General features: G+C 47.9%; 1 protein-coding gene across 3 annotated transcripts in view; it reads right to left on the bottom strand.

Moving 5' to 3' along the window:
• The window catches only part of CLIP1 (CAP-Gly domain containing linker protein 1), an 87,504-nt gene extending 85,144 nt beyond the window's left edge, over positions 1 to 2,360 (bottom strand). For all 3 annotated transcript variants that reach the window (XM_054593914.1, XM_054593916.1, XM_054593915.1), the window contains exon 1: positions 2,181 to 2,360. The gene's annotated coding sequence lies outside the window, so the exon portion shown is untranslated. The remainder of the gene's footprint in view (positions 1 to 2,180) is intronic.
• Positions 2,361 to 12,475: the final 10,115 nt, after the last annotated feature.

The raw sequence follows: 12,475 nt of genomic DNA, 5'->3' as shown, positions 1-12,475 counted from the left end.
AAATTGATGTCTCTGTCTCTGTCTCTGTCTCTCTCTCTCTCTCTCTCTCTCTCTCTCTCTCTCCCCTCCTCTCCCTCCCTCCCTCATCTCACAAATCAATTTTTAAAAAAGCAAGAGTTAAACACTACTAAGTTCCCATGCATGTAGGGGTCACATGGGATGCATCACGCTCAGTGTTAGATACCGGGTAAAAAATGTATCTTAGATCTAAAGAAGCGCACCAAGTTCTACATCACTAAAGAAGAGAAACCAGATCGGCTCATGTTGTGCTTAAGCAATTGTTCAAAGTGGGGAATGGTGTGAGCTTTATCTTCCCATGGAATACCCAGCGGTTCCCACATTGTTTTTGTTTTAGGGTTTTTGTTTCTTTGTTTACCTCTTTGAACCAGGCCTACTAGGAAGCCAAAGGCCTACTTCTTTCTCTGAACATGAAAAACCCTGCACCAGCCCTCCGCCAAGCAATCGCCCATTCCTGCGCTTTGCCAAAGGCCCTCCTTGCTCCTTGCTAGAGACTCACTCCACGCCTTCAATTAAGCACCTGGGGTCAGAGCACCTGCGCTCAAATCCGGACACCACCACGTGCTCCCTGTGTGACCCTGGCGGAGGCGCTTCCCCTTTCGAAGGATGAAATAGGGGTAATGACAGCCTCACTGGTTAGATGGATGTAGATAACACACATGAAAGACTTGCCCAGGGCTTGACCGCAAGAAGCCCTCCTTAAGTGTTAATTGTTGTTATTTTCAGAGGAGGAAAATGCCCCCAAGGCTGGGGAGCAACATACCTGAGGATTCTTGCAGATTATCATTAAAGCCAAAGTCAAAGACTATAATATCGAATGTCAAGTGTAGCTGAAAAAATTTTTTTTAATTTTTAAGAAAAGCCAAAGTCAGCCCTGGCTGGGTAGGTCAGTTGGCTAAGAGCCTTGTTTAGAGACGCCAGGGTTGGCGGTTCCATCCCAGGGCAGGGCGCAGGCAAGAATGAATGCATAGATAGGTGGGAAAACACATCGATGTTTCCATCTCTCACCCCCAAAATCAATTAAAAAAAACAAACAAACCAAAGGCAGACTGGTCTCTGCACTTGTGGACACTCTAAGTAACAATAATAATAATAAAACAGTAACACCAACCAGAACGATAACCTGAACCACAGCGGCAACACCTCTCGCCGGCAGGCACTGCCTTAGCCTAAAACAGGACGGCAAGGTTGAATAAAAAAAAAAAAAAGAAAGAAAGAAAAAAAATTGCAGTATTTTTTCCACCCTCCTTTTTAAATACGGTAATTGGTGCCCAAGTTTTGCTAAAAACAGGTATCGCAAAGGGCTGCAGACTTAACGTGTAATTTCTTCCTGCCAAAGAGGTGGGGCTGTGGCGGGAGGAGGGGGTGGCGCTCGGTCCCCGCCAGATGGAAAAGCCACATGAAGGGGACAAACAGCCGAGTTCGGGATTTAAACCCCCAGTCCGAACTAGGTTTCTGAAGCCCAGGACCCCCCCAAGGAGGGGAATCGGCAGCCTCTGCTTTTAAAATAACCCCGGAACAAGTGTCATCTGTCTTCCGAGCCAATCCCCTGCCCGGGCAGAAGGTTCGGGTTACGGAGCAGTGGCGTTATTTCAAAAATCCTCGTCACCTCTTATCATCCACCTTCCCCAAGAATCACAGTCCCACGGGGGAGGAGGGGTGCGGGGACAAAGCAGCCACCACCAGCCAGGCCGGGGCCATCCCGCCGGCCGGCGCCCGCCACGGAGGCCACGCCAGGGTGCCCTCCGCTCCGGCTCGCGGGCACAGGGGCCGAGGGCCTGGGGAACGCTGGCGCGACCCGGCGGCAGCGCCCGGGGGCAACAGGTCCGGCCCGGCGCAGACCCCCCAGGGCCGAGCCGAGGGGAGCGGGGCGCCGGCAGCGCGCGGCGCCTGGGGCGGCGCAGGGCAAGGAGTCCAAGCTCCATCTTGAGGCGGGCGGAGGAAGGGAAGGCCGGGCGCGGCGCTTACGGGGCCGGCCACTCTCCCGGCCCTCCCGGGGAGCACGCCAAGCACCGCTGGCCTCCAGGGCCATTCCCCCGGAGCTCCCGGGTCCCCTCCGAAGCGGCCCGGTGTTCGGGGCCCGGCCCCCCTCACGGACGCGGGCCCGGCATGGCGGGAGAGAGGGGAGAGGGGGACGAGGAAGGGAGAGGGCCCCCGCTCACCGCCGGCTGCCGCTTCCGTCGTCACCGGCCGCCGACACCTGCACCTCCGCCGCCGCAGCAGCAGCCGCCACCGCCTCCCGGCTCGTCGGCTCGGGGCGGGGAGGGGTAAGCGTGACGCGCCGCCGCCGCCGCCGCCGCCGCGGGGCCGGGCGGGCGCGCGCCGCCAGCCGAAGACGCCGCGGCGGCTCCTCCCCGCGCGCCCCGCCCCCAGCCCGGCCCGGCGCCCCGGGTCCCGCGCCCGAGCCCCCCGCCGCCGCTTTGTCTGCACCCGCCGCGGTCCCGGGGAGGCGAGCTCAGACCGCGCGCCCGCCGCCCGCTGGCCCGCGGACCGGAGAGCGAAGGGAGCTGCGAGGGACCCCGCGGGGCCTGCGCCCGCGCGGCGCGTCTTCTCAGTTCCGCGTATCTGAAAGTGAGCCCACGAGGAGCCAGGCACACCCGGCGGCTGCGGGCGGCCAGACCCCAGCCGCTCAGTTTGCGGCTCAGCCTTTTCTTTCTTTCTTTCTTCTTTTTTTTCCCCTCCCAGACCCGGGGTGAGAAATCCTTTGAAACAAGCTGGGAGGAGCTGCGCGCCGCAGGTTTGGGGTAGGGGGCATCCTCGGGCCCTCCAGGGAGGGATAAGGGCGAGTAGTCCCTGGGAGAAGGCTGAACGGCGCTGCCCAAGGCAAGGGAAGCCTGGGAAGCACCGGGAAGGACCGAGGGCTAAAAATCCCTTGAACGGAGCCCAGCACTTGCTCCGTTAGTTTGAGAAAGGCCTCTTTTATTCGCCCCAGCCGCTTGGACCGAAGCCCTGGTTAACGTCCCGTTCTCCCACCCCTCCTCCGCCCCGGATCTCTTTTAAAAGCTTTTGAAAAGGACTGGAGGGGTGACAGCGACAGCACGCTCGGGGCTGGTGGAGCAGGGGCGACCAGCATTTCACTCCCATGGACCATGGCAACCCCAGAAGCTTTGCAGCTCCTGGGAGGGATTTGCAGCTGTCAGGAAAGCCCAGAATTTTGCAGCGATTCAGTGGCGGATGAGGGGGCCCGGCTTCCTCATGCTGCCGGCTACAAGAGAATAGTCTGGAAGGTGACCCCTTCTCTGACCTTTATTCAAAGCGCGCTGCTGCCTGGGCCAACGGGCACGCACAGAGCAGGGGGAGGGAACTACAGGGGACTAGCACGACAGGCTGAACAAAGTAAATTGATCTGGGGGCCCTCCCCTCGATTCGCGTTTTAAGTCGCAAAAATGCTATCTCCTAATTCACCGTGGTCCTGGTTTGCAAGCTCCCAGGTCGAAGTGGTGGTGACGCCCCTGAAATCCAGTATCCGTATTCCTCATCTGGGAGGCACACACCGCACCCCACCTGAACACTTCCCGGCTCTGATTGGCAACCTGCGCAATAATCACAGATGCCGTAGAATGAGGCCAGGGCCGCTGCTAACGACGGGCGGGTGCAGCCGTGGACACGTGTTTATTTCTCTTCTGCTCTACTCATTCTGCTGAACCCGTCTTTATTTAAAAATGCCAAGATTTCCTTCATCATGGATTTTTTTACATTAATTTTGACTTTTAAAAATTATTGCATTAAAATACTATTTTTGGTGCCACCTTAAATTTTGTGATCAAGGCCTACACCCAACACCACTTTCTGGGACGTTACTTGTTGGAGTCGCACAGCGGGGCCAGTGGGAGGGTTAAAGTGGCCCCACCCCGCTTCAAAGGGAGCATGTCCCCTGGAGCCCCCGGGCCCTTTCACATGCACGTCTTCTGTAAAAGTGTTAGAACAGCTCCAGGGACAAAACTTTGGAAAATGAAGGGAAGTGGCGGAAGTAGGCAGGTAGGAGTTCCCAAGTCTTCACTTTACACAGTGGGAAAGTGGGCAAATACCTGTTGTTTTGTTTTTCCAGAACAAAAATAAAGGTTTAATCATGTCATCAATGTAACCAAAGGGGAAAACTGCAATAGAACTGTTGACGAAAAGTGTAATGCTTTCGTCAAAAAAGAACATTGATAGAGAACATCTACAGATGAGAAATAAATAACAGTATAATTATATTTTTAGAAGACATGGAAGTTAACCACCAAAAGAGCAAAAAGCAAAAAAAAATTAATGGTCTCTGGGGAAGGGGGGAGGGGACAGAACAATGGTGCTTCTCATTATAAACGCTGATATCCTTGATTTTTTAAAATTATATGCATGACCCTGACTGGTATGGCTCAGTGGGTTGGGCGTCCTCCAGCGAACAAAAAGTCCCAAGTTCGATTCCCAGTCAGGGCACCTGCCTGGGTTGCAGGCCGGGTCCCTGGTTGGGGGTGCATGAGAGGCGGATGACTGATGTGTCTCTGCCACACTGATGCTTCTCTCCCTCTTTCTCCCTCCTTTCCCTTCTCTCTAAAAGTAAATAAAATCTTTAATAACCATAAGAATTATGTGCATGCATTACTTTGATCTTTTTCAATGGCATAAGGTAGTTAAGATCCTCAGACACAATGAGTAGTGGATATTCTCTGCAACGCTGTGTCGCTGTGTCAGTGGTTTGCTTCCACATAGCTCGTTAGCAGCCAGTATTTTCTCTGCTGGTTTTCTGCTGGTTTCCTGCAGCACAGCAGGTTTCTTATTTTATCACCTGCCTTACCCCACCCCAACTAGAGTGTAAGCAGCAAGAGAGCAAGGATTGTGGACTCATTAATTGCTCTAGTTTTTAAAAAGGATGGAGTGTAAGACTTTGGGTTCTGAGTAACTAGGGACTTTTTTCCCAGTATTTTGTCTTTAAAAAAAGAAAAAGAACAAAGGACGTTTATTAAATAAAATTAAAACAAGCAATATGAATAAAACAAAAACAGTTATAATCCCACACATCCAGAGAAAATTACTATAAATCATGGTTTTAAATTGATTCATTACTGTTTAGAAATATTTTAAATCTCTGGCCAAGGCATGAATGGTTCTTATGGCCATTCAAAATCTGAACAGTATGAAACAGTGACTGGAGAGTAGTGTGTAAACTGCTATAAAGGTGTAAGGATTTATAGGGTTTTTTTAAATAGAACATGAAACAAAAGCTGTCATAACAAGAACATTATTTAATTAAAAGTAAATTTTTTAAAAATTCCTGAACTATGGTAGATAGGCAACCATTAAAAATGTAACTTCTAAGAGATAGCCTATGATTACAAGAATCTTTATAAAGAAGATACAGGTGCCCTGACTGGTGTGGCTCAGTGGATTGAATGCTGGCCTGCAAACCAAAGGTCACTGGTTGATTCCCAGTCAGGGCACGTGGCTGGGTTGCGGGCCAGGTCCCCAGTAGGGGGCATGTGAGAAGCAACCACACATTGATGTTTCCATCTCTTTCTCCCTCCTTTTCCCTCTCTCTGAAAATAAATAAATAAAATCTATTTTAAAAAGATGACGACATAGAAATTCATTTTCACTATGCTATTTTTCTATTTTTTTAATTACATCTACCTTTAATAGCATTGTTGTTTCAGAAACCAGAGTGAAATTAATTCACTCACTTATCCAACGAATATTTCTGGAACCCCTGCTGTGTCTCAGGGACTGTTCCTGGTATTGGGGGGTCCAGCAGTGAAGATCAAGTCCCTGTCTTCCAGCCTTGACTTTTATTGCTATCAGATTTACAAAAAGTTGGATAATCATTGTTCTATGAATTCTCCTGGTTTTATGCCCACACTCCCTACCAATTTCACTCAACTCTGCTAAAAATTGAGACAGAGATTTATAAAGTCAGATATAAGATAAATGTTTGTTAATTTTGGTGCTTTAGAAAACACTAACCTTTCCTTGCAAAGCGAAGGACCTAGTGCTGGTTCATTGAATCAAAAAGTGACGGACACTGAGCAAGACAGAGTCTTAAATGGCAAAGAAAGGAAAAAACAAAACATTCCACAACACATGGTAAAGCATTCATAGGTTGTTTCAGACCAAAACTTAATTTTACCCCTGAAACCAGTTAAGACTGCTATAGCTCCTTTACACAACAACGCTGATGGTGGTGGAATTTTTTAAGAAGCAAAATGATGAAAGAATGACAAGCTACTAAATTTAGAGTCAGACGATCACTCCTCAAGGAGAACCGTCCTGTGACGACAAAAGCTGTATTGTGCACATTCAGTTAACAAGGAATAGTGTCAGTAAGGCACCCGCGTCATGATGCAAACTGTGTTGAGGGCCTTCTGAACAGACCCAGGCTCTGAGTGCGTTTAGTTTCGTGTGTGGGGGTGGACAAGACGACTTACGAAGTTCCTACCACAAACATTTGTAAGATTCTGTGACTTGTCCAGTAAAGCAAAATATTTATGAAATCAGGGGTTTAAGAAAAATTTATGGAGCGCATGAAAAAGTGGTTCAATCTTCAGCAAAAATCAAACAGATGCAAACAAACGCAAGCGTATACACGTTCGAAGCGGCACTGGTCTCGATAGCGAAAAGATGGAAACAAGCCAAATGTCTACCAACTGAGGAATGACTAAAACAAATTATGGTCCATCCATACAATGGAATATATGCGGCCAAAAACAAACAAACAAACAAACAAAACAACTAGGTACTGATCCATGTTACAACCTAGATGCTGAGGGAAAGCAGCCAGACACAAAAGGTCACATATTATATGATTCCAAAATAGGTAAAGCCATAGAGACAGCACATTAGTGGTCACCAGGAGCTGGGGGAAGAGGAATTTAGGAGCAACTGTTAGATGGGTTGGAGGTCTCCTTTTGGAGTGATTAAAATGTTTGGGCCCTGGCTGCTGTGGTTCAGGGGATTGAGCACCAGCCTGCAAACCACTGAAACGTCGCTGGTTCTATTCCCAGTCAGGGCACATGCCCAGGCTGCAGCAGGCCAGGTCCTCAGCTGGGGGCGTGTGAGAGGCGGCTGATCTCGCACATCGGTTTTTCTCTCCCTCTCTTTCTCCCTCCTTTCCTCTCTTTCTAAAGATAAATAAATAAAATCTTTAAAAAGAAATGTTTGGAACTAGATAGACGTGGTGGCAGTGGCACATTTTGAAGGCACTGAATGCTACTGAATTGTATACTTTAAAATGGTTATTTTTATTAAAGATTTTATTTTTTTATTTTTTGAGAGAGGGGAAGGGAGGGAGAAAGAGAGGGAGAGAAAGATTAATGAGTGGTTGCCTCTCACACGCTCCCCACCAGGGACCTGGCCTGCAACCCAGGCATGTGCCCTGACTGGGAATCAACCAGTGACCCTTTGGTTCTCAGGCCGGCGCTCAATCCACTGAGCCACACCAGCCAGGGCAAAATGGTTATTTTCATGTTATGTGAATATGATCTCAATAAAAATAAATAAGTGAATAAATGAAAGTTATATAACAAAAAAAAAAAAAGTCAAGCAGAAAATGGATGATAATCAGGCAGGTGGGAGATTTTTTAATTGGGAGGCAGTTTGGAGTGAAGTCCTTCCCAACTGTAAAATTCTACTATTTTACAGATTCAGGTCTTCCTTAGTGTTCAATTCTGACAACTGGTTGGATCGTGACAATATCCACTTCTGAAGTCTAACCGTACAAAGGAGACCAAAGTTAACTTTGGTCTCTAAACCTAAGGAAAGGTGCGCAAGCAGCAGTCCATCTCCGCAGGGCCCGCCTGCGGACCGGATGGCTGCCCCTCACTGAGGCAGCGCCTCACGGGAACGGCTCAAACACAACGGGCAACTTTAACGCAACCCCCAAACCTGCTGGAGGACTGGGGATACCAGACAGTTTTAAATTTCAATTTAAAAATGTTAATACCAGAGTAAGCGGTTTATTTAGCTCTTCAGTTAACTGAAGTGATTGCAGGCCTCAGTCTGTGTGGGTATGTGTGGGTGAGTTGGGTGCGTGTGGGTGCGTGTGGGGGGGTGGGGGGCGGGGGGGTCCAGGGTGCGTACATCTATTGCATGTGTGAAGAGGTCAGTTGGGCATATTTATGATTAATGGTTGTCAATGAGACTCGTTTCAGAACTTCCTGGGAAAAGCATATTTTAAAAAGCAAGATGCAAAACTGTGTGCATAATATGCTGAGGTTTATTAATAAGCAAGGGAGAGACATATACATACATGCTTAATGGAAGTATTTATTTTAAGGAAACTATTAATGCCCTTTTCTTCGCCTGCCTTTCCCCACACCTGACTGTGACCCTAAACAATCCATTTGCTGGGACTGGAAGGCGGGAGGGAGAATGAAGCAGGGATGTTTGTTACCCAAGAAGAACAAAAAGAAGGAATTAATATTCAGGTTTTGACATTCAAAATAGGGTCTTGGGAACAGCTTTATTGAGATGTAATGCACACACCCTATAATGCACCTGTTAAAGTGTACAATTCAGTGGTTTTCAGTATATTACGTTATTAATTTTTAAAAATTGGGGTAAAAATATATAACATACAATGGGCCATTTTGGCCATTTTAAAGCACACATTGGTCGCATTCACCATGCTGTGCTACCCAAAACAGAATTTTGTAGAGAAAAAATAAATGGCTTGGTATTCCAGCATTGTCAAGTGAGAAAGGCTTATTAAAAATTCCCATTTGTTATACCAAAGGCCTGAGAGACGGTACGTTCCGCTGTGATGTGCAGAACAGACCCAACCAGGGGCCCTGGCTGGTGTGGCTCAGCGGACTGAGCACCTGCCTGACAACCAAAAGATCCCCAGTTCGATTCCTAGTCAGGGCACAAGGGTTGCAGCCCAGTCCGCCAAGGTCCCCAGCTGGGGGTGAATGAGAGGCAACAGGTGGCTCTTTCTCTCCCTCTTTTTCTCCCTCCCTTCCCCTCTCTGTAAATAAAATCTTAAAGAAAAATAAAAAAGACCCATCTCTAGATCGAAGACACAAGAGAAAATTATACCTTCTGGGAGTTGCTGGGAAATAGGCAGAGGCCCAGGTGAGGAGGGCAAAGCCGCAGGTAAGATCTGGGGCAGGGAAGGGAGTGGCTCCCGGAACCAGAGTCCTAGCCCTTGTCCCCACTCCACATTCCAGAGTCTGGGAGAAAACCCTCAGGCAGGATGACAGCTCCACCCAACATGATGAGTTGGTGGGAAGGTCAGGCAGAAGGAAGATCCTGTTTGGCTTCTGGGCCTCCCCAGCACAGTAGGAGGCGAGAAAGGCTAAGAGCCTTGTGTGGGGCCCACTGCAGCAGCACGTGACAGATGCTCAGCAGTGCCGGCTGTGCGGGCAGCGAGGCGAGCGGAGGGAAAGAAGGCTGTGTAGGCAGGAGGAGGCACAGAGTCCCGACTGAGCCAAGAAACAGTGTATGTCAGGGGCAGGTACCAAGCAAACAAGCCCTCGGTCGCAGAACCAGCACAGCCACCTGAAAAGAGCTCGGCTGTATCTGTCTCTGCTAATGGCCTCCTCAAGGTCCTTCCCTGCTGTTTACTTGACAAACCCAAACTATATCTGACATGGCGATATGCCAAATAACTTATGCTAACTTAGACTTTTCCTAGAAAAACTGGTTAGAAGCGTTCCCAGGAAAACTTTTCCTTCCCTGATAAAGGGAGACAGACACAGATGTAATAGCTGGAGCCAAGCAGCTATGTTGTTAACCTGAGGTCATGAGCCTAGACAAAAGCCTCCGGGCTGAGGTGGCAGAACCAAAAAGACTGAAAAGACAGAATTTCTCTCCTAGGAAGAGACCTATTCATCGGGGACAAATACTTGATAAGAACCAAAAAGGAATTGCTTAGAACAATAAAATAAATATTTTAGTGCTAACAGACTGGTCAAAAAGGAATTTTATGAAGAAAGTAGAAATGGCTGCTGAGAATTTATTTTGTTTTACAATATGTTGCCTGTGTTTTCACTCCAAATTCTTCAGAAAATTCACGTCACTGGGTGATGCCTTGCGCCCGTGAATTTGCTTTTGGCGGGTGCCTGGAGTTCTGAGCCCTGCTCCGAGGCAGGCAAGGCCTCATTCATACGGACGGATTCAGCTTGTGTCGACTTCGAGTTTTACCCAACTGTCGGACGTCTATTAGTTATCAAGAATCATGTGACACAAAAACATGTGGCTTTAAACTTGAATGTGGTACTTTGAACCATTCATGAGACAAACAATTCCTTGTAAGAGCCCTCTGTTAGCACAGGCCGGACGGATAGGGGCGGAGGTTTTAAACTTCAGTGCACCACAACTAGGCTGGCTTTGTTAATGTTACTGTTTGGCATTGTTACGCGAGCAGTTTCTGATTTTAAATACTCTCTTATTCCACTTATTCTTTTTCCTATTCTGGAAGTTACCCATTTTTAATCTCAAATATTTTGAAAATAGGTGAGTTTCAAAAGAACTTTAAAACATGGTAACACACTTGCTAGTATATACAGATTGCATTAAGCGATTACATGATACATGAGAGTTCTTACAGAACTGGAGGCTTATAATACATTGCTTGAAACGTGCATGATAATAGATCTTTTAAAAATTGCCCCAATATTGTGTAGCTCATCCAAAGAGGCGGCCTCTTTCCCTGCCCCCTACATCTGAGCTGGTCTTCCTGACTTGCAATGTCACCAGCAAATGAAGAAATCCCTGCTTTTGGGGAACTTAAATTCCGGTGGGGAAAGGCGGCAACAGACAGCACACGAAGTAATCATGTAACAGGGATAGAAATAGCAGGGGAACGTGTAGCTCAAGGGGGACCCCGTGTGACTGAGCAGTGCGTGTGTGTTGTGTGTAGAGGTTTACACCAGGTGGTCACGCTGGGGTCGCTGAGAAGGTGAGATTTAAACACAGACTTGAAGGGGGTGGGGACAGCTGGATTCCAAGGGGCACACGGTTCAAGTGAGGAAGCAGCCAGAGCAAAGACCCCCGACCCCTGGTTGCTCTCATCAAAGGACCATCGTTGGTAGAGTCTCTCATGCGAGTTCTTATGGTGAGTCCACAGACCTTTTGGGCAACATTCAGAGAACCTCAGACATTTCTTTCACTTACAAATGTATCGGCAACATGTCCGCATGCCCTGGTCACGGAGTCCCTACGTGAAACCGTCATTGGCTCCCAGCCACCCTCCTGTAGGGGGCCTCAGGGGTCTCCCCCACGTCTGCACGTAAAAGCCTTACATTGGGCCCAACACACAAACAGGACCGTAACTGCTTTAGAGAGTCAAGGATCAGCCCAGGCACCGAAGGCATGTGGTGGAACAGAAGGGAATTTGTTTGACGCCCGTGAGAAATTGGCTGTGGGTCCAGTCTCACAACCTGCCCCATCCTGGTTTCACGTGTCACTTCCTCAGTTATAACCCACACGCTGGCCTCCCAACCACACCGACAGCATTGAGAAGTCTCTCTGCTAGGACGTCGCCCGACAGAGAAGCGACCTCAGGCGTCCGGAAGGCTGGAAAGCTGAGTCAGGGTTTACCCCGTCATCTTCGGGGAAGTCCTTCCTTACAAAGGTTCCAAATGGAGTCAGGGTGTTGACAGCTCATTTTGTTTAGAAAATGCATTTCTGATACCTAGAATCTGTGGCATGTCGGGATTTCCCATTACCACAGACATAGTAATAAAAAGATTAGGATCGGGAGCATTTGAGCAATTGTCGTCAGTTTTGGCTCAAATAAACTCTTATAAGAATTCTCAAAAAAACCCAAGAGGATTAGAATGATAACTCTTTTTGTACAATTCATTCCTTCTTTTGGTTAGGGTTATAAAATATTGTTGACATTTGTCATAGTCATTCTTTCTAGATTTTTTTCATTAACCCATATGTAAAAAAAATCCAATGAAAGGAAAAATAGTGTCATTGTCTCTCCAGTTTATTAGAAATAAAACCTAAATTCAGTGCTAGGTTAGGGCATAGTGAACTGACTTTGACAGACAGTAATTAGCAAGATCACCTACGTGAACATTAACTTAGTTGTAAGGGGATAGTTTTTTATTTAATTTATATAAGAATTACAGCATCCTCCATATTTCACTTGCTGATGTTTTCAGATTTTATTTATTTTTAGTGAGATGGGAAGGTATGGAGAAAGAAAGGGAGAGAAACAGCGATGTGTGAGCGGGTCTATTTAAAAAATAATTTGTTCTGCAAAGTCACCATCTGATATCCACTAATGTGGTTATTGATTGAAGTGTGTATTGAAATATTACTTCCTCCCCAGGATTTACTTACTTTTATCTCCCCCCCTCCCCCGCCATTTTAAATTATGTTATCAGTAAGACTATCCCCTGCCCTGGCTGGTGTGGCTCAGTGAATTGACTGCTGGCCTGTGAACCAAAAGGTCACCAGTTCCCTTCCTGCTCAGGGCACAGGCCTGGGTTGTGGGCAAGGCCCGAGTTGGGGGTGTGCAAGAGACAACCGA

Source organism: Pteronotus mesoamericanus, unplaced genomic scaffold (assembly GCF_021234165.1).
Source record: "Pteronotus mesoamericanus isolate MK-2021 breed Mesoamerican mustached bat unplaced genomic scaffold, CSHL_Meso_final scaffold_507, whole genome shotgun sequence".
In the NCBI taxonomy this organism is placed as follows: domain Eukaryota; kingdom Metazoa; phylum Chordata; class Mammalia; order Chiroptera; family Mormoopidae; genus Pteronotus; species Pteronotus mesoamericanus.
This window is presented reverse-complemented; position numbering and strand designations above follow the sequence as displayed.